General features: G+C 54.6%; 1 long non-coding RNA gene across 2 annotated transcripts in view; it reads right to left on the bottom strand.

Moving 5' to 3' along the window:
* The window catches only part of LOC114227498 (uncharacterized), a 38,626-nt gene extending 22,465 nt beyond the window's left edge, over positions 1 to 16,161 (bottom strand). The window contains exons 1-5 of one of the 2 annotated variants that reach the window (XR_008556035.1): positions 16,013 to 16,160; positions 13,230 to 13,334; positions 12,309 to 13,016; positions 10,582 to 10,694; positions 6,595 to 6,735 (exon numbers count right to left, since the gene is read on the bottom strand). This is a non-coding gene — a long non-coding RNA (uncharacterized LOC114227498). Of the gene's footprint in view, positions 1 to 6,594; positions 6,736 to 10,581; positions 10,695 to 12,308; positions 13,017 to 13,229; positions 13,335 to 16,012 lie in introns of both variants that reach the window. The other variant, XR_008556036.1, reaches the window with a different exon arrangement.
* Positions 16,162 to 24,949: the final 8,788 nt, after the last annotated feature.

Here is a 24,949-nt window from a genome sequence, read left to right as displayed (position 1 = left end):
CCCTGGGGCTCCCAACACCCGCATGGGGCGCTGGGGATACACCTTTGACCTCTAAACCCTCCTCAAACCTCCTTCCCTGACCTTGAGCTTCCCAAGCACCGTTTTTCCCTAAGTGGTTGCTTTTCTATCCAAAAAAAAAAAAAAAAGACTTTTAAAAATAAGTGCTGATGAAGCAGTTACAGCTCGTGAGTGGCCGAGGGCGGACTGGTTACCTAAGGGTCCTGGGACCTCCGTTTGTGTGGGAAACCCTCCACCTGAGATGTGCCCAGCCCTCCCCAGGAGCCTGAGGCACCTGCGGTGGCCCTGTCACCACCCTCGGGGCCCTAAGAGGACAAAGGGACTCTGGAGCCTGAAACTGCAGCAGGACTGGGCACGGGCACGGGCTCGGCCACGTCCCCAGGATAGGAGCGGGGAAGTACTTTGGGGATTGTTCTGGTCTCTTAGGTAGTTTAGTGGGACCTGCTTCTGCTGGGAGTGGGGGGACCTGGCGCCCTGAGTTCCTGGTTGCCCTAGGTGAACTTGCATGTAGATCTCTGGGAAGACGCAGCCCGGGATTTGCGTGTTGTACTAATAACATGGTCAGGGGCTGTCACCTTAACAAACGTCAGAGAAACTGCAAAGATGAGCCAGTGTACAGTGTCCAGAGGGACAGCTGTCACACACTGGTGCTGGGAGACCTCACAAAGGGGTGCGCCGAGCTCCAGATCCACCCAGGAAGCGCCGTGGACCCACCCCTACCTCCTCCCAGGCTTAATGGGGTTAGAACATTCCAGTTCAGCATCCCAAGATTTCTAAACTCACTCTTTTCTGGAGGCACACAGAACCTAAGTGATCTGACCTGTCTTTGGGGACAAATAATTGGATGGTTAGAGCCCGCTCTGAGACGCAGGTCTGTGCAGAACTCATTTCCTGGACCTTTGTGAGGGCCAGGGCCCTGTGCATTATGGGCCCATTTACAAAAATGAGAGCGGTAATTGGAACATCTTTTGAAATCCTGTCCCCTCTCTCTGCCGCCGGCCCCCTCAGCCGCCTCACTCCCCTTGGCGGGTGGTGAAGGATGTTTACATATGCCTCTTCCTGGAATTTCACTCTTTGCTCCAGGAGTGGGCAATTAGAGAGAATTAGGGCCTATTTGGCGTATGGGTACCGTTAATGGATAGAATGGCAGAGGCAGCCTTGGGAAAGGCAGTCTGCTGGTCTAATTGAAGCTGGCAATTTTTCGATTCCTTGTTTCAGCTCGCAGGTATTGTAGTAACCAAGGTCACCAAACAAAGCTGCAGCCCACCATGGTAATGACGGGTGCAGCCTGACCGAGGTTTCGGGAGCTGTTTATTAGCGCCCACCGGAGCACAAAGAGATGGCTGGGAATGTTTGCAAAGCCGGGGCTGAGGCAGGCAGCGGCGCAGGGCCGGCGGCTGATCCCTTTTCCAGAACTTGCCACCCCGATGGCTTCTTCGGGGAGTTCTCGGCTGAGCGGGCCAGGGTGCCAACTGGGGTGGTGTGTGTTGCCAAGGGTCTCGTGACCCAAAGGCACAGGGTGAGCCGCAGGGGAGGTGTGGCCGCCGCACCCTCCTGGGACTGCAGCCGCGGGCCGGTCTCATTACACAGGGACCGCTCCCCTGCCCAGAGGTTTTCCAGGACTGGCCGGCGGCCCGCCCATTTGGAAAAGTGCTCCACAAAATGCAATCCTTGCACCACAGAGTCCCTTGGAGCTAGTGCGGGGCGTGAGCACTATTAGCATCCGTGTTCATGAGGAGCTGACCGGGAGGCCGGCTGCTGGCTGCAACCCCACTGCCGGGCTGGTCGAGCGGAGCCAGCGTCGCAACAGGTTCACAGCCAGGCCTGCCACCTGGGCTCTGGTTTGCGTGTCCCTAAAGTACACCTCTGGGAAGGTAATGGACCAGTGATCTCAGCCCCTGACTCTAAAGACCCAGCAAACCAACAAACAGGCCACTGAGGAAGCTGGAAGGGTCCCAAAGCAACAGGGGCACTCAGATAATGGTGACTCGGCACCGCCCCATTTCACAGGTGGGAACACCGAGTCCCAGAGGACTGGAGACAGGGGCCCCACTATAGTTAGTGCTATGCATAGGCTGGCCCTAGGTGTCCAAAAGGCCTCTTAGGGCTGCTGCCTGACCCTGGGTCCCGAGAAGCTCTCCTCTGACCACCGGGCCAGTCCCAAGTAGCAGGGGTGTGCCTTCATCCCAGTGCCCCGCTAGGAGACTGGTGGGGGCCCATTCTGGACACTTGGGACCTCCGACCCCTCCTCTGGTAAAACGGGGCCTGGCCTGGCCAATGCTGATGCCCGGGCTTCTTCTTCTGCCTCGCGGATCATGCACACCTGACAGGCTTACTGCCTCACTTTACAGATGGGCAAACTGAGGTCCCGAAGCCAGTGGTCACAAAGACACCAGCCAAGACTGAGACCTGGGACTCCTTCCTCTCTTTCAGGGACTTTGTTCTGGTTCCAAGGGAGGGGGCTCAAGCCCTCAGGGCCGTTTGGGGCAATGGTGGCTCTGTTTTCCCTCCATCTCAACAGGTCCCCTTGTTCCGGGCTGTCCCTGCTCCCGGGGTCCCTGCTGACTCTCCCCCATCTTTCCTGATCCCAGCACAGTTCCATGGATCCCCGGGCCCCCAACCCCAACTTCTTAGCCTGGTAGGAAGGACTCTCTCCACCCGGGAGGGTGGCCTCAACCAAGGGCCAGGAGGCAGCAGGAGCCACGCAGCTGCGGCCCTGGACGGCCCTGGACGGCCGGCACAGACATGCGGTCAGCCTTTGGCCCCCGGACTGTCCTCCTTCCCCAACTTTCCATCCTGGAGTTTTGTCCTTGGCCCCATTCTGTCTCTCTGGCTGTCTCTCGGGCGTCGGGCCCAGTTTGATCAAATCCTTGTTTATAGGCACAGCCACTGATTCTTCCTCCTGAGAAACTCGCAAAGAGAAAGCCCTAGAACACGGAGCGCGAGCATGGCCGGGGTCACGCGGCTGGCATGGCTGGCTAAGCACGCCTTTGTGTGGCCTCTCGTCTGCGTCGCTGAAGACACACACAGGGGCAAGGGAGCCCGCGGGGGCAGCAGCCCCCAGAGGGGACACACACACACTCCCACACCCTCCTCCTCGGGGGAAGGTAATTGAGGTTTTCTTCTTTTCATCTGAAGAAAAGGCACCTTCTATTGAAAGAATGTATTCACAGACCTGGGAAAACTCATCTGCACTCAGCCCTCCCAATTACCCCAGGTGGCTGTTCTCCACGGGGCTCCCCCACATTCCTTTCTGCCCGCGCCTTTGTTCCCAGCTGAAGCGGCCCTGGGAGCTCCCAGGCTAAGAGTCTCCTCCTTAAGCCCCTGCCAAAGACCCTATTCACTGCGCAGAGCGACGCCAAGCAAAAGGTGGTGGGGAGCCTTCCTTGGCCCCGACCCCCAGGGTGGGGGATTTAAGAAGTCTCCATCTGGATTTTTTTCTAAGCCCAAAGAAATTGGAGAGCAATTAAGAGAGTCATGTCTATACCCTCCGCCATCCTTTCCCTTAATTAACTCCTCTCTCACACACATCCCCCCCCAAGGTGGGGCCACCCTGGCCTCAGCCACCCAGCACCTGCTCTGCTCACTGGTCCCCATGACCAGCCAGGACTTAGGCGGGCAGCGGGGCTGAGAAGACAATTAGAGACATATCTGGAGACTTTCTAATCACACTGAGCTCCCCCAACAATGGCTCGAGCGATCCCTTTTCCAATGAAGACTGGAATCTGGGTTCAAGTGTCTAAAAGGCACTAGGGAGGCGCTAGAAATTGCAGGATGTCTGGGCACCTCAGCGATGCACCTCTGAGGTATGGGGCAGCTTGCCTTGGCAAAAGTAGGGGGTCCCCCCACCTCTATTGGACCCAAAGGAACTTGGGACCCCTCTCCCTGTCCTGTCCTGTCCTACTGCGGTGCCTGGGTACCCAGGAGGTACTGTTGAGGACTCCCTTCCTTCGTACCTTTCCTGACTCTGAAACACTGAGCCGACGCTGCTGGTTTCTACATTGGCCACGGCCCTGCCTATGGGACCTTAATTTGGGTCAGTTCTGTGTAAGGCCACCTTCCTCTTTTTCTTTTTCTTTTTTTTTTTCCCAAGGGAAAAGTGTGTAAATTCTGTGTAAAGCTGCCTTCCTCTTTTCAAGGAAAAATTCATTAGCAAGCTCATTACAGATGGACAGATTCGTCTTTGCTTTCTGGAAGTCAGACCGCACACAAAAAACACGTCTACGTTTCGGCGTGTACATGAATGAATAAGAAACACATGCATCGAGCTGCCCTCGGTCTTGCCAGGTTTTGACATTCCTTGGAGAAATGTGCTGGGAGAAACATTTGGGGTTTGAATCACGAGTCAGGAGGCACAAGGGCAGGGACCCCGGAGGCTGCCATCAGCCCCCCACGAGCAAACCTGCAGGTGGGCAACCTGGGGGGGTGCCAAGAGGGAGCAGCTTCTTCCTCTCCACGAGTATAGAGGCTGAGTGACACAGGGGCCCCTCTGCCTTGCACCCTGGGGAGGCAGGCGCGGCGGGAGGGCCAGCACCTCTTCCCCGACATCTGTGCCCATCCGGAAGCATCCGGGTAGAAGCAGACCCCGGAGAACAGCTTAGTAAAAGGACAAAATGGCCAGAAAACCGCCACCCACCACAGTGACAGAGTCTCCTCTGGCTGTTCAGGGTCTCACTTCTACTCCTTACTGCTCAAGGATGGACCGATCCACCGAAAAAGAAGTCTCCTGAAAGTATTTTCTGACACTTAACAATGGCCCTTCTGCCATTCCTGGGATGCAAGGCTGGTTTACAACAGGTTCAACTTCTTTCATTGAGAATTTGATCTATTATTATCTATTCTGTGCTTATGCCACACGAACCCCAAAATGTGTATTTGCCTGGAATTGACCATTCACAAGTGTACCTGAAATACAGGCAGGCCCAAAGCCCGACCACCCCAAACTACGGAGCAGGGTGAGGGGCAAAGTCTGGAACTGGCTGGGCACTTGCTCTCACCTCGACTCTGCCCCTCAGCTCAGCCCACCTTGAAGGAGTCCTGAGATGGCCCTAAGGAAGAGTCTAGAAGCCCTGGGCATCCGGCTCAGACTAGCTCCACGGATCTCTCGGGTAAGCTCCGGCTCGAACCCCCCAGGAGTTCTGTGTAAAGTTCCCGCCCGGCCTGCCTTCCTCAGCACCGTGTTTGCAGGTGGCTTGGCAAATGCCAGCTGCGGAGTAAATATCACAGGGCACAGTCTTCCTGGGGCCCCTCCCTGGGCTTAGCCCTGGGCACACACACCCCACCTCTGTCCAGCCTGCCGGGCTCCCCCAGGAGAACAAGCACACGCAGGCAGCAGTGCCCACGTCCGCACCCCTCGGCCCCTCTCTGCCTACACTGATGTGTTTTATTTCAATATCCGCACCCCATTTCCATTTTGGGGAGGAGGCGGGGCTGTGAAGGAGCTGCTCTGAAAATGCCCTCAAAAAAAAAAAAAAAAAAGCATTGTGGGTGCTGGGTGGGACCCCAAGGGCCCACCTCAAATAGGAGGGAGTGTTGGCATCTGGGGGACCGAATCGGATTCACCCTGGCCTACAGGTCTCCCTCATCTCCCAGCTGGACGCCTGGCAGTCTGTGCTCATGGTTCACCCAGCAGCTCGGCCGCTCCCCAGGACAGCCCCATGGGGCTGCCACCTCTGAGAACCCCCCGTGTCCCTCCACGGGACTCAGGCTTCACCCCCTCCTGAACTCGGCCGCCGGGACCCCAGAAAGGAGGGTGCCGGCCGCGAAGCCTCTTCTCTTCCTGTCACCTTGCTTAGCTGTCCCCACCGCCGTGTGGGGCCTCCCAGGACACCCAAGTGGACCCTCTGGGCCTGAAGGCAAACCTCGCCTCCGACACCGCAGCGGGACCCCCGCCCTGAGCGCCCAGGCGGCATGACCGAGCGAACCGCGGAGAAACGGGTGCCGCCCGGGCGGGTGTGTGGCTGCCAGCCCGCTCTCTTCTCCGTCCCCACCATCGCTGATTGCGTGTAAACAAACACAAACATTCCCATCTCGCTGCGATTTCGGGGGGAAGGAAAAGAGGCCAAGAGAAGAACTCACTCAAAACCACTATTTGATTAAAGGACATTATCAAAGCCTCGTGTGCGAGGAGCCGGCATTCTCTCGGGGACTGAGGTTGCCATGGCTTGGGGCAGAAATGTTTTTCTAGCTGCGGAGGAGACAGGCATTCCTACCGCCACGTCTCCAAAAGCGGGGGGTGCTCGAGAGAGCAGATGCACCCCCCGTATTCATCTCATGAGCATGCTCAGTGAGGCTTCGCTGAGGACCTATTATGTGCCTGACCCACGCCAGTTCTCGGGGCCCAGACCAGAGCTGGACGCTCCTCACTTACCGTACAGGCGGGCCCACGGCATCCGGTCAACCAGGGCGGCCCCGTCACACGCTGGCTTGGTGGGGCTCCAGGCAGCAGCCAGATTCCCAGGCCCCGAGTTGGAGTAGAAGGTAGTGACCCCCCGCCCCCCAAGCTAAATGTGTACATTCTTGAATGTGCGGTGGACTTAATAAAATCTTGGTGTTTCAAGAAAGCAAAACACTCACCCCAAACCAGGACGGAGGCGAGAGGCTGGGCGCGGGGTGCCACGCAGCTGTTGGGAAGGAGGGCTTGGTCCAGGGCGGTGTCCTCGGGGGCTCTTCTGCCTCTTCCATCAGTTCTTCAGCTGACCCGGCCCCGGGTCAACCCTGGGGAGGGACAGAAAGTTAGAATACAGCGAGGCCAGCACCCCAGAAAAGCCACACTTCAAGAACAGGCAGAGCCCAGTCTCACCAGAAGTCTGGGTTCCAGTGGGGGGAGGTGGCTCATGGGAATGAGCAGTGATGGGAAAAGTCAAAGGCCTGGGTGGCAGCTCCCAAACTGGAGACTTGGGGTGACGTGGGGTGAGCAGGGCCAGGGACTCCCAGGGGCGGGGCAGGCCATGGGATCACCTGCTCGGGTACAACAAGGGATCTGTGAGGGGAGGAGGCAGGACCGAAGGTCACGCAGACCCTGGGCGGCCAGGCAAAGGGGAGTAGGCATCTGAGGATGTTTGCGGGAGGTAGCATGCCAGCAGGGGCTTGTCCCATAGGCACTGGGGGCCTGTGGGCAAGCTGGGCAGCAGGGGGGAGAAATGGCGCCTTGGGCTGTGGGGTGTCTGGACCCAGCAGCAGGGCCAGAGGACGCAGGTGAAAGGTGGGGGACGGAGCAGCAGGGGCAGGTCGCCACCCTGTAAGACAGAGGGCTGGGCACAGGGTCACGAGCCGGGGGAGTCGGGCACAGAGAAGGGGGAAAGCAGAGCTCCAAGTGGGCAACAGACCAGGGGAGGAGCCGCCAGGTAGGGCAGACAGGTAGGCAGCCAAGCAGAGGCAGAGCCCACAGGGCTCCCTGGAGGTTCCCAGCCACTTGTCCTCTGCATAGGACCTTCTCCGGCCAAAGACAGGAGCTAGACTTAGCCCCAGGCGGGAGGCAGGTATCATGGAGGGAGGGGTCCAGCTCATGGACCCCCAACTCAAGAGGGAGACCGTGTGGCCAGAGCCCAAGGGTACACATACCACATTCCGGGGTGCCTAACAGCCGTCAGCATTCAGCTACGGGCTGAGTGGGGGAGGCAGAGAGGGCAGGAGGGACTGGCCACGTAAAGGTCACCGGCCAAGTGGCCCTAAGGTAAACCAGGCCAGCCCCTCGCACAGTCCCGCTGTCCTGCCTTCTACAGAGCAGTCGCTGCGCCAGTGCTGGGGGGCCCAAGGCCGCCCTCGGCAGCGACACCCCCCGGCCCGCTCTCCCGAGGGCAGAGGCCATCAAGGGACTGGCTAGCGTGGCGGGTGCTCAGGCCGGGCCGGGCTATGGGCTAGCTCAGTAATGATCAACTGTTGGATGAAGGTTGGCCGCGTGAGTGAATGAAGGGGCAAGACCGGCAAGGCCCCTGCTCAAGTGGGGGGGTGCCCGCCCCTCCCTAAATTGAAACCCACTCTCCACCCTTTCGACTCCTAGCGTCCCAACAACTCTTCTAGCAGCCGAGGTCCTTCGTTGACTCACCTGCCCAAACAAACAACATCCCACATACTTTTACTGAGCCCCACGTGTGCCAGGCGGGTGCTGGGACACCCAAAGGAGGTGTGGGCTGGCCTAGGGCACCCCCCAGAACACTGGGTTAGGAAGTGGCGGTGGAGGGGTGAGGGAAGAGAGAGAGAAGGTGGCATGAAGAACAGAGGTGGGAACAAAACAGAAAACCAGAGCTGAGAATAGCTGGAGAAGGGGGAGTTTCTCTGGGTCCTACTCATCCTCTAGTATCCCACCTGGTTAAATCCTCCTCCTCCATCAACAGAGCCAAGGTTGACTTAAGGAGGGATGTGAAGAGTGGGCTCTGGAGATCAAGGGTCAACCCAGGAAGTCACCCCAGACCTCTGAGCTGGAAGAGTGGGACGAAGGGTCCCACTGCACCCCTACACTCAAGGGAGCCATGAGCTCGGACCCCTCTGCTGGTGAACACAGAAAAGCTAAAGACCAGGTGGCCCAGAAACCCAAGCAGGAGGGGATGTGGGAGCCAGTGTCCCCTGGTGCCAGGCAGTCGGGGATCCAGGAATCACACAAACCCCCCCCAAGATCCTAGCCAACTAATGCCTTCCACCCCTCCTCAGGTGCTCAGTATTGGTGACCTTGGGCTCGTATGTTAGTGATCAGTATGAATTTGAGGTGGGAAGAGTCCTCTGGATTTTTTTTTCCCCCTATTTAAAATGCACCCTCTCACTTGTTTTCTTGCCCCAAGTACCCCACTTCCCCTTAGTTCTTTTCCATTTGGCTGTAGGTCTGGCCAGAGTCTGAAGTGGAATTGAAGTAATGATTTAACTGCTTGATCTACCTGGGGGGGTGGGAGGTATGTCCAGAACTTGAGACACACAGGGCAAGTTTCAGGCTCTGGCCATACCTGCTGACATTAACAGGAAGGGGGAGTTCAAGTATCAGGATAGAAGGGGGTTCAGGTGGGATGCAGGACATATGAGGGGGGATAGGACATGTTCTGGTGCAAAATCTATCAAGTCCCCTTGACTATCCTCTGTGCTCTGAACCTCACTCTCCTCAGAATGCGGAACCAAAATGTGAACCCCAAACCATGCCCTTCCAGGGCGTGTGTGCCTTTGTGATCCCACGGGTCCTACACCTATGACGTGGCATGCTTTTCGTGTCCAGTGGATGCTGAAACAAGTGAGGTGCATGCTGGGAGTGGGAGCCCTGCACCCAGTGTCCTCATCTGTTGAGAGTGAACCCCACAGGCAGGCAGCCCCTGGCCCAGCGCAGCTGCCTGCCGGGCCAACAAAGAAACTTTCTGCCAAGCAGCCCCGTCCCCACAGCCGCCCTCCACGGTGAGCCCCGCTCCATGGGCCTCGCCAAGGCTTAAATGAGGAGCAAAGGAAACCTGGGCCCCGGCCCCGAAATTACAAGCGTGGCCTTGGGACCATCGCCTCTGCCCTGCAGACGCCGGTTCACCTCATTATGATAATCAGCGTGTTTTTCCTTCACAGACAAAGAAGGCTCCTTATGAGGAACACTGGAGCCCAGCAGCTCCCTCATTAGCGTCTGCAGCCTCTTCCTTGACAAGGTCCAAGCCTAGCCCCTGTGTTCATTAAGGGAAAAGGGCGGAAAGTGCAAGGAAACTGAAAAACACAGCTGGGGGGAGGGGAAGGGCTCTTTCTGTTGGCCATTCATTCATTGAAAGGCGATGTGTACCTTCAGGACCTAATCACCAGCCAAGGGGCCACGGAGGGTTTAACCAGGATGAAGGCGGTAAAGAGGTTAAACTTGATAGGAGTTAAAACCCCAAAACGGGGCAATTTGATTTGAAAGCTTCCTGGGACTTGTCACTGGGATCATTCATTTAAAACCTTTTTCCTGTTTATTTTAGCCCAACCCCGACACTAGAGGAAGCCTTTCCCTAGATGGGTTTTCCGTCGATGTTAATATTTTCTAAGCCCCCTTCCCTGCTTCATTGTCTTGGGTGCCTTTTCTCATTCTTTCCTTTCTCTCTCCCCACCTCTCCCCCCTCCCTTCCCCTCCACTTCTTTCTTCTCTCTAGGGTCCTCCCCGTGGGAACGCTACCTGGAAGAAAATCTGACGGGTGACTCTAATTGAATTTTCTCACCAATACTTTAATGACCTTATTTCAAGTCCCTCAAAGAGTGTCTGGTTCTTACCTGCAAGATAGTTCGCCGGACCTGCCAAGGGAACGTTATTTAATTCTATTTTGCAACTGCGAAAAAGTGGCTTGGAGAAACTGACCTACCTACCGCAGGGCCTCAGCTTCACTAGGTGGGTTAGCCAGGACTCAGCTCCAAGGGGAGAGGGGGAGAGGCAAGTTCCAGAAGGTCGGAGCCCTGGCTATGTGAGGTCCTACAAGCAAGGGAGGCCGGAGCGGGTGTCCCCGTGGAGTCTAGGGGGAGTGCGTGTGAATAGGTGTGAACCAGGGCCCAAGAGCCACGTGAGAGGAAGACTGGGAATGTGTCCGTGTGTCCGTGAGCTGGAAACTGTCCAGGTTTAAGCTGCAGAAAAGTCATTACCTTGGTGAAGGCCGCGCGGCGGCGTAGAGGAGGCAGGAAGCAGTGGGTTGAAGAGGAAATTGGAGGTGAGGAAGGAAGACAGCAGGTGGAGACAGGCCTTTGGAGAAGCTTGGCTGCGAAAGGAAAGAGAGAGACGGTAGTGGCCGGACAGGCGGACAGGAGGAGCCGGAGGCTCAGGCTGCGGAGAGAGCAGTTAGGAAGCTTGGAGGGGATCCCTGGAGGCTGGAGGTGAGACAGGGGTGACCAGTGCAGAGGACACCTCTTCTTTTACATCGCAAGAGGCAAGGGGGGGTGCAAATGTGTGTGGACCCCAATCTGAAGGGCCCCTTGACGGCCTCGGATCCCCTGGGAGGCCGTCGGCCAGCCCCGGGTCGGGACAGGGAGTTGTGAGGTTCAAATGAACTGACAATTGCAAAAAGGCCTTTGCCAACGGCAAAGGGAGACTTAAATGTTCACCGTGTTTACTCGCTGGTGGTGGGAGGCCTGAGTTCACAGCCCACTCAAATCCCACTGGGGCCTGGATTTCACTGACCATAAATTATGCGTCCTTACATTAAGGATGTAAAAAGCAGTGGCAAAAGCCTCTGGAAGACAAAAGGTTCCCTCCTAATAGCCTGGATTAACTCAAAGCAGGTCTCCGCCCACTTCATTCGTCACCTTCCAAGACACCCTTCCACCTTCATTTGCCATCTAATCCAATCAGGCCCTTTCAGAGGCCCGGGAGCTATTGTCTACACCAAGCTGGGCTCCTCAAAGCGGCCTGAGTTGGTTTTTGTCTTGTCTGGACAAAACTGCTTGGCTTAAAAGGGGACGAAAAAAAGTGCTGGTCAAATGAGGACCCCAATTAGCTTCCAAGAGACTGTTTGCATCATCTTTGTGTCACGTACCAGGCCTGGTGTGCTGGGCAGATTGTCGGTGTTCAGAAAAGGTTTGTTGAAGTAATTCTGGTTTTATTCATTTTGAAATTTATTTATTGAGCGCACACACACACAGCACCTACTGGGTGCTAGCCCAATTATGAGGGCTGGGCATGCGAACAATCCGAGTGTTAAGGACCTTGCAATTGCCACAGCAATTTACAAAGCACTTTCATAGCAGTTACATCATTTGGTCTTCAAAAGCACCGTGTGGGGTAGATAAAGGCGGGTGGGTTTTTTTTTTTATTTTTTTTTTAATCCTCATTTAGACCATGAAAGGAACTGAGACCTGGAGAAGTTAAGCGACTGGTGTAAGGTCACACCATTATTGAGGTGGAGCCAGCACAGGGTAGCAGCATTGGGGCCACCCAGACCCCCAAGACCACCCTAGGCAGCTGGGATTTCAAGCAGAATGTCCCGCTGTCAAATGCTTGATTCGAAATCAAGAGCTCTTAGTCTAACTCTGGGCCAGGGGGGTAAGAGGTAGCTACAAGTGTCACCCGGGGTCCAACTCTGACCCCTCGTCTTGCCAGCAGTATGACAAAGTACTTACGTTCCTCCAGCCTCAGTGCCCTCACTGTAAATGTGAATAAGTCCTGTCCCCTAGAAGGGGCGTTCAATCCCCACCCGCCTTTATAAAATGCCTCAAGTCAAGGCCAAATTCATTCTTATCTGTAAATGATCATCACCTGTATGTCTGACATAGAAATAACACATTCAAAGATCACAGAAAGTGCTCTGGAAATGACTGCATGCATCATTGATGTTCCTGTTCAAGTCAGCCCATCACCCTTCTTGGTGGCGCCCTACCTGTGCGGGAGAGCCCCGTGGACAGGGGCTGTCGGAGTGCTGTGGGGAAATAAACAAGAGACGTAAGACAAGTGACACTGGTGGGGATGGACTGACCTATCCAACTTTCAACAAATGTTTGCTGAACACCTCCTCTATGCCCAGCCCTGCCCCAGGCTAATTTGGCTCATTTAATACTCACAACAACCCTAGGAGGTTGCTCTTCTCATCACCATTCCCCCGAAAGAACAGGGAGATCCCCAAAGGGGCAGGGATGCCCATGACGTCAGGGCTCATGCTCATTCCAGAAGCCCACCACGGCTTTGGAATTGCCAGCGGTTTGCTGGCGGAGCCCTTGGCCCAGGTCCCCCTCCTGAGAAGTTCCCAAAGGGATCCTTCTATTCAGGACATCATACGGGCAACAATAGGGTCAGCTGAGAAAAACTGACACCTTCTTGGGGAGGGAAACACTCCAGGTCGCTGGCATATTAACACAAGCAGAGACTTACAGGGAAGTATTCATAGCAATAGGCACAAGCATAGCAAAGGTCAGGGGTTAATGTCCAATGCCCCCTCACTAGGGCATTGGATTAAGTCTTTAGCCAAGAGGAACAGCGGGTTGGTCAGTTCTGGTCCTCTTCGGCCTCAGTGGTCCTGGTCCTGGGGGGTCTCTGCCAGTGGCTGCTTGGTATGCTGGTGGGATCCAAAAATGGGTGCTCCTGATGTCTTCTGCAATTGATCAAAGGTTAAAGGAACCACTTAAAAGCCCAATTCTAGGTACTAATTAAAATTTAAATGAGTTAATTATAACTAAAACTAATTAGGTAAAATTTAAAATTGTCCTTTAATTGCTCATGGGTCTGGGGGTAGTGGGAGGAGTGTGGCAGGGGTGGATTTGGCCGCCATGTTGTACATAAGCCACCACAAGAAGGGGTTGCATACCATAAGGTGGAGATGAGCAGCAAGCACCTTGGCAGCAGCTGGGCATCAACAGGTGGTCCTTGAAGACAAGGAGGTGAATGGTGATGTCATCCCTGAAGAGAGAACCTATGGCATGGGAGGGGGCCAGATTAGAAACCATCTTGATGACCTCTAATGGCCAGCGAGGGAACAGCAGAGAGAGGGAGGGGACAGTCAGAGGGAAAGGAGGGGGTTGTGGAAGAGAAAGGAGGAGGGAGGGGTGAGGAGGGAGAAGGGAGGGGTGAGGAGGGAAGAGGGAGGGGTGAGGAGGGAAGAGGGAGGGGTACAGAGAGAGGAAGGAATCAGAGAGAGGAGGGGTAAAGGGGAGGAGGAGGGAAGCGGGAGGGGAGGGGGAAGGGGAGAAATGGGAGGGGTCAGAGAGACGGGAGAAATAGGAGGGGGAGGAGGGAGAGCAGAAATGGGAGGGGAGGAGGGAGAGAAGTGGAAGGGGAGGAGGGAGAGAAGTGGGAGGGGGTAAGGAGGGCTTGATTGACAGGACACAAGTGTTAACTGTGTGCGCACGCGCAAACTCAAGCCGGGTTTGGCGGGCTGAGAACATTTGCAGGCACAGACCGCTAGGGGCGCACAGTCCGCTCCAGAGCCCAAGAGCACAGCCACCTGCGGAGGGCGCCTCTCGCCCCTCCCCTGCCTGGCCCGCAGCTGCCAGGGCAACAGCTGGCACAGGATGGGCGGGAGAGCGCCCAACAGGTCTCAGGCTAGGAGGGTGGGCACAGCCCACCCCAGCTCATCACACAAGACCACTGAGTCCCCTAAAACGCAGGCACGCCATCACCAGCCAGAATCCACCTGTAGACATGCAGCAGCCCCCCCCACGCAACCGCCCAGAGGGCCTTCGGCGCCTCGCAGCAGTGGGGGTCACCAAAGAGACCTGAGGATATCACAAAACACTCGCCAGAAGGGCCTTTCCAGAACACGATTCCACTTTTAATAAGTAAAAACACAGAAAGCTTGGCCCCGACCTTCAGTTAAGTCCAATTAAACAAATTAAAACGTAAAAGACCCGGTTCTCGATACAACACTTTCACTCCTTTCAGTGGTCTCTGGACACATGATACAAAATACGGTATTGCTACAAAATAATATAAAGGCGGCCAAAACCACCGAAACTCATCCAGACCACCATTGCCGCCCACCTCGCCCCCCCCGCCCCCCCGCAATCTAGCCTCGCTTCTCCACAGCAAGAATTCCAAGACCCCGCACGATGGCGCCTAATTGACTACTGCATGGCCTCTTCATCCTGCTCAAATGAGCCACACCTTCCTGAGAGCCTCAAACCGAAAACCAAATGGAATAAACTAATCCGCGTCCACGCATCTCCACGACCCCCAAGTCACGCAACCAGCGTGGATCAGGGCATCTCCGCCCGGCGCGAACCCTGCAGCCGTTCCCCAGTGAACCGAGGCGTCTTAAAACATTTCCCACTTAGGTAATGAATACAGAATTCTCCAGAAAAATCTCACGCCTGACCCCCTCTCCAGCAGAAGAACAAAGGCCACCTCCCCTCCCCACCCCGCCCCCCAAAATTCCGCAGTGCCACCAGCGCCCTCTGGCGGCCATCAAGAAAACATTCCAGAAACCTGCCACGTAGCAACCCGCTAGCGCCCCCCCACACACGCACACGCACACACACACACACCACACACACTCTCACACACACACACACACATACAGCCCGCCATCCCGGAGTGGGGAGGGGGTGGTATGGGGGGGCTTGACAGGGACAAAGGAAATGGCAAACGGAGACTTGATCAAAAATCAAAAGCCCGCAACATGTCAGACTCTCCCAGAGACCATCACGCAATGCTGAAAGGACCCTCCGACCCCCAATTCCCGGCTCCCCGCGCCCAGACCTCCCAAACACACCCCCTTTTCTGGTTTTTCGCTCTTCCCTCCTGCTTCCCAGACCCCAAGGACACAGCCTTCTCTCCACGCCAGCCCACCCCCCTTTTCTGCTCTGCCAGTACCCCCGATTCCTTGGCCCTCCCTCCCACCCGCCCTTCCTACAGAACCGGTCATCGGGGGTCTTCTGGCAGGTTTTCACTTGGGCGCCATCTCTCTGTACCGTTCACGAGGAGGTCCCTCGGAGCGCAGCCAGATGATAGCGGTTAGAAATTTTACTCTTAATTTTTTTTTTCACCAAAGCGGGCCCTGCACTAAGACCTGGGTGCTTGCATCGGGAGTCCCTGACGGGTGAGAACCTCGACTCCTCACGCCCACAGGCCACCAACATGCTAACCAGAAACGGGGCGGGTGGGAGGACGATGCCCAGGAGACCTTTCTCCTCGGGTGCCTTTCCCCCCTAATCCGCGGGGCATGCAGAAGGCGTCGGCCGCCATGTCTCCCACCACTGGTGGTGCCAAAGGTAGCTTTAAACACAGAAAATCGGGGTTTTGGACCCCGGTGACTACGGGACACTGGATCCCGACATGGGTTTGGGTCCGATTCCTCCCACTCCTCTTCATTTCAGCCCCCACCACCCTGCCTACCCTCATGAACTGGACGAAAATGGGGCCCTGATTTCTCCCCCCCACGCCCCCCCCCCAAAAAAAAAAAAATGTGCCTCGAGATTTTCCTTCCTGACAGCATTTTTGTTGCCGATGCTCGGGACCAGGCGAGGTGGCCACCTGGACGAGGAGGTCCCGGCGGTTGTCCTTCGGCGTGTCCAGGAGGACAGAGGCCGACCCGGACGAGGGTGTAGCCTGTATTTTGCACATCCTTTCCGCCAAGGATGGCCAACCACTCACCTGGCGGGGAGGTTCTCGCGTGGGCGCCCCGGGTTCTTCGGAGGAGCTTGCGGCCAAGGCCAGCGAGCCAAGGCGCGCTCCATCCCGCTCTTCGCCGTCTGCGCTAGGGGCCGGCTGGGTGGGGTTTATATGGAGGCGCAGAAGGGGTGGTCTCTGACGTCAGCGCATTCTGCTGCAATGCGCTCATTTCTCCAAAAGCGATTGGCTGGAAAAATGAGCCCCCCAGATTCTATGACAAATTGCTCTAGCCGCACCCAGATTGCAGCAAAGAAGGGAGGAAAAAATTCTGCCGCAGTGCCCCTCGCCGCCATGACCAACACCCAAGGCTCACTGGTGTTTTTTCCCTCCGCGAGCCCCGCTCGCCACCGGGGCCATTGGGGGGCACCGTTTTCTGAGAGAAGGGGGCCAGGGAGTCTTTTTTTCTCGGGGGGGGGGGGCGCCGAGGGTGAAGCTGGGCTCCAGGGGTAGCCGGTCACGCACCTGGCTTTTTCGGAACCTCGATTAGAGAAGGCATCTTAGGGGAAGAAAAGGATGCTGTCTGCGTATTGTCCCGGAAAATAAAACCCCGGGCAAGATAAACCGACTCCCGCATGGAAATCGGCGCCTGTCACCCCCTGGTAGCCCACCCACCCATTTTCTGATTGGTCACCTTTGACACGGAACACTAGGCACAGCACCTTCGACTCAGAAAAATAAAATAAATAAAAATAAATAAACCAAAAGAGGGGGGGAAAAAAAAAAACACAAAAAACGGGTTTTGAGTCCAGGCTCTGCTGCTTTACAACCCGTGTACCCAGAACCCTGCAGTACCCCCTCCTCTGCTAGGGGGCCCGTTTCTCCACGTTAACCAGGCGGTACCCCCTAACGGGATTGTAAGAAGGATCTACGCATGAGCTTTGTCCCTCTAGGGACAGTACTTTTCGAGGTCTGAGTCCCACCTGGAGATGAATGGGGTACCCCTTCCCCCCCCAAAAAAAATTTGAGGTGATTTGCCCACACGTTCACTTTGGAAAGCAGCCCCCCACTCCCCTGCACCGCCCCGGGGAGACGGGCAGTGACACATGTTGCCGCAGAGCAAGGGCTGCGCGGCCTCGCGCCGGGACCTGGCACCCGAGATCCGATCCCTAACAGGTGGCGCTCTCGGCAGCTCCGCCGGGCACCGAGGGGCAGGGCGGGCAGCGCCGTCAATCAAATGTCCTCCCGCAGAGGTCACAATGCTGTTGAAAGGGACTAAGGATCTATCTTAGGGTGACAGGTGGGTGCCAGCCGGGAGGGCAAGGATGAAGCGCCTGGTGACAGAAGAGGGGTGAGAATGAGTGATGGGTCCCAAGGGGGACCAGGGAGAGGGGCCCCGCGGAGGGATCGGGTTAGAACAGCGCCCCCCGCCCTTCCGGAAGGGGCGAAAGCAGCTTCAGAGAGGGTCCCCCCACCACCACCACCGCCCCCCCTCCCCGCAAGGCCCCGCGGTCCTTCGAGGCGGCTGTTGCACAGACGGGGTGTCCTGGGGCTGAGACGAAGGGACACGGCTATTTGGAAAGGCAACGGCTAGGGACGGGGCGGCGACCGTGGGCCACCAGGCCACGCGAGGCCCCGCGCCTTGGGCGGCGGGCTCGTGCACGGATCCACGGGCTCCGAGGACAAAGTGGGCTTTGGGGCTCACGGCCGGGAGCCGCCCCAACGTGTCAGATCATGGGAGGGAGACAAGAACACCCCACCGGTAGCTTGGGGAGCGTGCAAGGCGCCTCCGAGACTGGGGCCCCCCAACAGGAAGGCCCGCACCAACCACAGACGTCAAGAAAGCTTCAAAAAATCATGGCTCCGAGCATCCCAGTCAACAGGAGAACGTTTATTAGCCACGGTATTAATAGCTAGGAAACAGCCCGAGCGGCCCGGGCCAATCAGCGGGCCAGGAGCCCCGTCGTCAAGCCGGCTCGGCCAATCAGACGCCAACAGGCCGAGTTGCTAGCCTTCCCGGGCAGAGGAGAGGGGCTTGCATTGTCACGGGGGCTCCAGCTCGCCCTCCACGCGTGGGAGGCCTGTGTGGGAGCCCAGGCAGCCACCAGAGAGCGTCAATAGTCACGCACCCGGGGTCCCAGGCGTCTGTCTTAGAGACAGTGCCTCCTGGCATGAGCTCTGCAGCCCCAAAGATCATGAGCTGACACTCTGGGAGGAGCCCCCAGCCTGGGTTGGGGTGCCTCAGGGAGGCCCAGTGGAAGGAGAAACTCCAGACATGCAATGCGCATCTCTCTCCAACAGGCTGGGCCCCACGAGGGAAGCGGGGCCTCCCAGCGCCAAGTCAGCCTCTCTGCTTTTTTTTTTTTCTTTTTTTTTTCTGGGCTCCCTGGCTCCTCGCCTGCTGCTCTGAGGTTCACAGTAAACCCTACTCCTCTTTTTCAGGGTCTTAACTGACAGGCCAAGCCAGAGGGCCCTGGGAATGATGTGTTTCTGAGGAAAGCATGGCGGGTTTGAATCCCAGCTCTGCCCCCTCCTATCGGGGAGGCTGGGGTCCAGGCCCTTCTCTCAAGGCCCCCTATGTCCTCATCTGGAAAAAAGAAAGAGTTGGACAAGATGGTCCCCAAGGAGCTTTGCTTGATTTGAATGTATACATCAGGCGAGTCAAATGTCTTCCAGAACATTGTGCCTGACAGTAATTAGTATCAGGTGTGCCCTGCAGCCCATGTGGTTACTTCATCACGCTGCTTTTCTTTCCATTGTATTTTATTTTAAACAGAACTCCATGGCAACATGTGTATTCTTCTGGCTTCCTAAAAGAAAGGGAGAAAGAAAGAAAGAGATAGAAAAAGAAAACGGCTGCTGTAAACGGATCTTGCTGAGTGTGGTTTAACCACAATACCAAAAAAAAATTTTTTTTTAAATAAAATAAAATAAAAAATCCATATGTTTAAATGTTTTTGTTGGCTTTTCTGAAGCTCAGAACCTAACTTTTAAAATATTTATTGGTCCAAGGCAATGGAAGAAATAACTTAAAAGAGCCCATCTATCGTAATCTCTGGATCCCGACCGTTCCTCAATGTGAGCGATATTCGGCATGCCTTCTTCGCTCAAAAAAAAAAAGACCTTCGAGGGCTCAGATTCATATCTATAGGGCAAAACAGACGAGGAAATCCAGGTTGAGGAACGGCTCGCTGTCTTTTCTGTACATGCTGAAACCCAACTCTCCTGAAGGGCCCTGGAGGGAAGCCATGTCCCAGACGCACGGCTTAGCCTGCTGCCTTTTTTTTTTTTTTTTTCCCCTTCTTCACGTAGATCTAATTCAAAGCACACATTTTTCTTCTTTTTTTTAATTCATACTTGGGAACCCTCAAAAGCCATGTGAGCGGTCTCCTATCCACATGTACATACTTGTGGGCAAGTGTACAACCGTCCTAAGATTCAGCCAGGAACCGAGGACAAGGTCCTTCTCTATCCATCTCCCAGGCGTGGGTCAATGCGCTCTCCTCTCCAAACTATACTGAGAGCTTTTACAGAACAGCATCCCCTCTAAGCAGGCCTTTTCAGCCTTCTAGGTACTCTCACCCCCCGCACCCCCCCAAAAAAAAATCGTTGTGTTCCATAGAGATCTCTCTGAGCCCTCCTCCCCAACTCCTTTCAGTTGCTGGGCTGGATGTCAAACAACAGTCCCATCCATCTCCCAGGGTCCTGGGATTGATGGGGTCTTCTAGAATGCACACCAATGCACACAGCTTTTCAGGGACGCGATTTTGCCTTCAAAATAGAGGCTAACTTCTTCAGTTTGACATTTAAGGACTCGTGTGATGGGCTCACTTTTTACTTCTTTTGGCTTACCCAAACTCAATTCGCACCCAAATTCCCTTCGAGTTGTATATTTGGGGGTGGGGGAGTGGGGGGTGGTCCCTGCTGTGTCGTGATCCTGGGGTTGGGGAGTGAGGAGCACCATGGCTGCCTGCACACTTCGGGACTTCTACCCAGGACCCCGATATCAGGAGCACTCTGCTCCCCTGAAACCTGAATTCTGGATGCAGCGCCAACCTTTGCATAGAGGAGTGTGCCAAATTGTAGATATTAAAAGACAAATAAAATCCGGCCTTTTGCAAAAGGCCAAGGGTAAAGCTTACTTCCCGGTAGACCTCTGGGCTTCCAGGCAGAGCAGAGCGTGTTGACTCTGAGGTCCGTGTACGTGGGAGAGGGGAAGCATTGCTCCTCGGGGATACTTGTCATGACCACAGACAGAGAAAACGAACTCGAAGGTAACACCCCAAAATTACCCCCTAAGACCCCCTAAAAACCATGAGTTGTTCTGGACAATAGATTCTGGCCATTTTTCTTTTTTCTACTTTTATGGATTTCTTTATTGGCATATATTGTGCTTTTGTAATGTACTTTTTTTTTTTTTTTAATGTAGCAATCCAAGAAGACTGGCCATTTGAGCCTCTTCCTTGGGGACCTCAAATATGTAATATTTTCCTAATAAGTAAATAAAAATCAAGACACTCGGGATCCCCTGCCTGAGTAGCTCGAGGCACAGTCCCCACCAGGGGCTCAAGCGCGGGGTGGGCACCGCAGGGGCCTGGAGCCCCGTCAGACCTCGGGAAGGCCTCTCTTGAACCCGCCACAGAGGTGAACAATTCCAAGCTGGGAACGACAACCACAAAAAAAAACGAACTCCATTGGTTTCATTCCTGCAGGAGGGCCTAGAAAAATCGATTTCCTAGGGAATGAGAAAGGCCAAAAACGGGGTCGTGGAGAAGCAGGCCGCCGCCGCGGGTTGGGTTTCAGAAGAAGTCACATCCTGACACTAGGGAAACGTGGCCACGTCGCTCAGCCTCGCCCCCACAGGGCCCCCCTAGCTTTGGGCGTGGGCCAGCCCCGGATTCAAGCTAGGGGTTTTCTTGGCCCAACTCCATGGAAATATTTCCTTCGTGGAGCAAAGAACTGCTTCATTCAACTGCCTGCGGCTAGGGAGGGGGCTGGCTTTGCTGTGCTGACAGAGAACGCAGAGGCCTGGGGAGGGGCCCCGGAGGAGAAAATGTATTCCAGGTAGAACAGGACTGGAAAGTTTGCTTTTAAAAAAAAAAAAAAAAATTTTTTTTTTTTTTTCAAAAAAAACGAAAAGATTGCTGACAGTTGAAAAACTGCCACCCCACCCAAGAGGCTCCGAGAGAAGACATTTGTTTGTACTAGATTTCAGTGAGGGCTACAGCAGGGACCTGTCTTCTTAACGGCAAAGGGAAGGGGGCCAATTCCAGGCATACTTTCAGCTTAAACATTCGAGGTCTGGATCCTTCCAGAGCCCACAGGGGCCTCCCTGGGCCGGGCCTGCTGATCGCTGTGTCAGCGCTGGCCCAGAAGACACCAGCTCCTGAGTGGAGAGTCAGGGGCACCCCAGGGGCCCCCCACTATTAGATGCCCGTGCACAAAGAGGCTGTGGGGCAGGTTCCCGGGGGCGAGTTGACCCTAGGTTTGTGAGACCCAGCAACTCGGCAAATGATGGGAACGTGGAGTATCTTCACCAAGAGATGGGATGGTTCATTCTACCACCTTGTGCCATCCAGGGGATGCAAGAAGATGAGGGCAGAGCATGGCAGGTAGGCAGGTGCCACTCTGTGCGGCGGCCTGTGCCGCCTTGAGTTGGTAGCACCTGTCACTCCTGGCACCTGGATTGAGGAGATAGCTTCAGGGAATCACGAGGGAGACTGCTGGCTTTCTCCCAGCTCCAGGCAGACCCCTCACCCTGCCTGATGGCCCTGCCACTTGTTGCCTGTGTGGCTTTGGGTTAGTTGTTTAACCTCTCTGAACTTCATTGTCCTGATCTCTAGAATGGGGATAAGTGCCTCCTTCAGGTGAGAAGATTAAATGGGGGAAATCGTGTGCTCTACGAGGATGTAAAGTACAGCATAAGGAATATAGTCAATAATATTGTAATAACTATGTATGGTGGCAGGCGGGTACTAGACTTATGGGGAGGAATCCCTTTGTAAAGTAATATAATTGTTTAACCACTGTGCTGTACACCTGAAACTAATACAAAATAATATCAAATGGCAACTGTCATTGAAAATAAAATAAAATAAGAGAAATAAATAAAAGCAAAAGGAATCCTTTTATTGTGTTCAAAGCTCCCTTGTCCCATCCTTCTTCCCATAAAAACCCTCCACTTGTACAACCCCTAGGAGGGCCCTTCTAGTTGTTAGATGGGATGCTGCCCAATAATACAGCCAATTAGATCTTTAAAAAAAAAAAAATTGTGTGTTGTGTTCGCCGTGTGTGCCCAGCTATATGAAATGGAGGGTGGGTAAAGAAACCTTTCTGGTTTTCAATGCTGTTTGCATTTATTTTATAAGAAGCCTACATTTATTCTGTAATTTTAAAAAAGTATATTAAATCCACGATAACTGCTAGGTCAAAGAGCAAAGGCACCCTGTTGCCCTGCCCCGGGCACATAGGTGCCCTTCTCATGTAGATGGGGCAGCCTGGAACCCTGCTCTCCAAAATGTCTAGGCTGCTGAGCCCTGCACTTTGGGGGATAGACTCTGCCAGTCCCGCCGGGGCCGTTGAGGAGATGAAATCACACAGAGCCTGGGTACCCAGTAGATGCTCAGTACTGAGGTGGCACCTCCCACCCACCCCAGGCAGACAGCCGTGCAGCCCTGGAGAGAGCAGATCTGACGATGCCACAGGAATGCAGAACCCAAAACCTCTACCACAGCCTCCAGACTGAGGAGGAACAAATCTGGGCCCGGCAGAGGAGAGCTGTGAGCCTCTGGGTCCTGAGAGGCCCAGGACAGGGGTGGTGGCAACGCCACTGGGGTGGCCAGGCACCCCCAGGCCAGCCTCTGCTGTGCGCCGTGTCTAGAGCCAGGGTGCAGGGGCGTCTTGCAGCCTCTGCCCAACAAGAAGCGTTGTTTCCCTCTTTTTGGGGTAACTTCACCGCCCAGGTCAGTAGGGGTGACTGTGGGTCCCCGTGGTGCCTTGTCCCCCTCTAGTCTACCCGCTTGCTCAGGCTTATGCTCTGCAAACGCTTCGCCCACTGAGACGCGGGCTCAATGTTCAACATACCCTTTAGGTGTTTGCAGAAAGGATGAGCTTAGAGGCGCCTGCCTTTAGGTAAACGGAGCTGCCCTGGTACATTTAATGATAAAGTAAAGCAAACAGAAGCCGCCTTTCCGGGGCCTGCCTGCTCCCACTGCCTCCCAAACTGAAGACACCCCTGCCTTTCAGAACTGTTGGGGGTGGAGGGCTTCAGGAGGGCTGCCGGGACCCCCAGCCCTCCTCACCCCACTGAGCCTCCGTTTCCCCTCTGCAAAAATATGCACAGCATCACTGGTTTGCTCTGAACGCAGAACAAGACAGACTCACAGACGATGAAAAACAAAAAGCCTGCTGAATCACGCGGCAGGACCAGGAGGGTGACCCTCCAGGGTCGGAGGTGGCACACTCAGCCCAGACACACTTAAAACCAGCTGTCCCCCCTCCCCCCCCCCCAAAAAAAAAAACAGCTGAGGTTTTGCACTTTTAGCCTGAGTTTTGTTGCCTTTAAAAAGTGAATTCCAGGTTTTAGTCAGGCATTCATTCATTCACTCATTCACTCAAGAAACACTTACTAGTAGGGAATATAGTCAATAATGTTCTGATAACTTATGCATGGTGTCAGGGGGTTACTAGACCCATCGTCAGGATCACTTTGTAAGTTATAGAAAGGTCTGACCACTATGCTGTACACCTGAAGCTAATATAAAATTAAATGTCAACTATAGTTGAAAAATTAGAAAATAATAACATAAAATATGGCTACCATCAATGAGTCAACAAGTGCTGGCGAGCATGTGGAGAAAAGGGAACCCTCGTGCACTGCTGGTGGGAATGCAGACTGGCGCAGCCACTGTGGAAAACAGTGTGGAGTTTCCTCAAAAAACTGAAAATGGAACTCCTATTTGACCCAGTGATCCCACTTCAAGGAATATGTCCTAAGAATCCTGAAACACCAACCAGAAAGAATATATGCACCCCTAGGTTCATAGCAGCATTATTTACAATAGCCGGGATCTGGAAACAGCCCAAGTGCCCATCGGTAGACGAGTGGATAAGAAAGCTGTGGTACACTTACACAGTGGAATACTATGCAGCTGTAAAAAAGAGGACCTATTACCCTTTGAGACAGCATGCGGGAGATTACTATGCTAAGTGCAACAAGCCAATAAGAGAAAAACAAATACCACATCATCTCATTTATATGTGGAATCCAATGAACAAAATAAACTGATGAATGAAATAGAACCAGAGGCATGGAAGCATGGAACAGACAGATAAACCTCAGAGGGAAGGGAGAGAAGTGGGAAGAGATTAACCAAAGAACTTAGATACTTAAATGCATATGTGCATTGCACGTGGACACAGACAATAGGGTGGCGGAGGACTGGGGCAGGGTGGGAACCAGGTGGAGGAGTGCAATGGAGAAAAGGGGACATTTGCCTACTCTCAGTAATAAAAATTTTTAAATGAAATTATACACACACACACACACACACACACACACACACACACACACAATAGATCTATTGGAACATAAACCTAAACTAGATTTCAGTAAAAAGCTGAAAGAAAGAAAGGGGGAGAGAGAGAGAGAGAGAGAGAGAGAGAGAGAGAGAGAGAGAGAGAGGAAGGAAGGAAGGAAGGAAGGAAGGAAGGAAGGAAGGAAGGAAGGAAGGAAAGAAAGAAAGAAAGAAAGAAAGAAAGAAAGAAAGAAAGAAAGAAAGAAAGAAAGAAAGAAAGAAAGAGAGAGAGAAAGAAAGAAAGGAAAGAAAGAAGCACTGGGTGTCTGGGCTTGCACTGTTTCCGGGGTTAGGGATAAAATGACAAGCCGGGGGACAAGCTCCCTGCCTCGTGGCGCTCGGGGCACTGCCATCTCAGGTGCACAAGGAGCTCAGTCCGGGCCCTGAGAGCAGTGAGTGCCCCCCA

The sequence above is a fragment of the Eptesicus fuscus genome, chromosome 5 (genome assembly GCF_027574615.1).
Source record: "Eptesicus fuscus isolate TK198812 chromosome 5, DD_ASM_mEF_20220401, whole genome shotgun sequence".
Classification (NCBI taxonomy): Eukaryota; Metazoa; Chordata; class Mammalia; order Chiroptera; family Vespertilionidae; genus Eptesicus; species Eptesicus fuscus.
The sequence above is the reverse complement of the archived record's forward strand: the minus strand, read 5'-3'. Positions and strand labels throughout refer to the sequence as shown.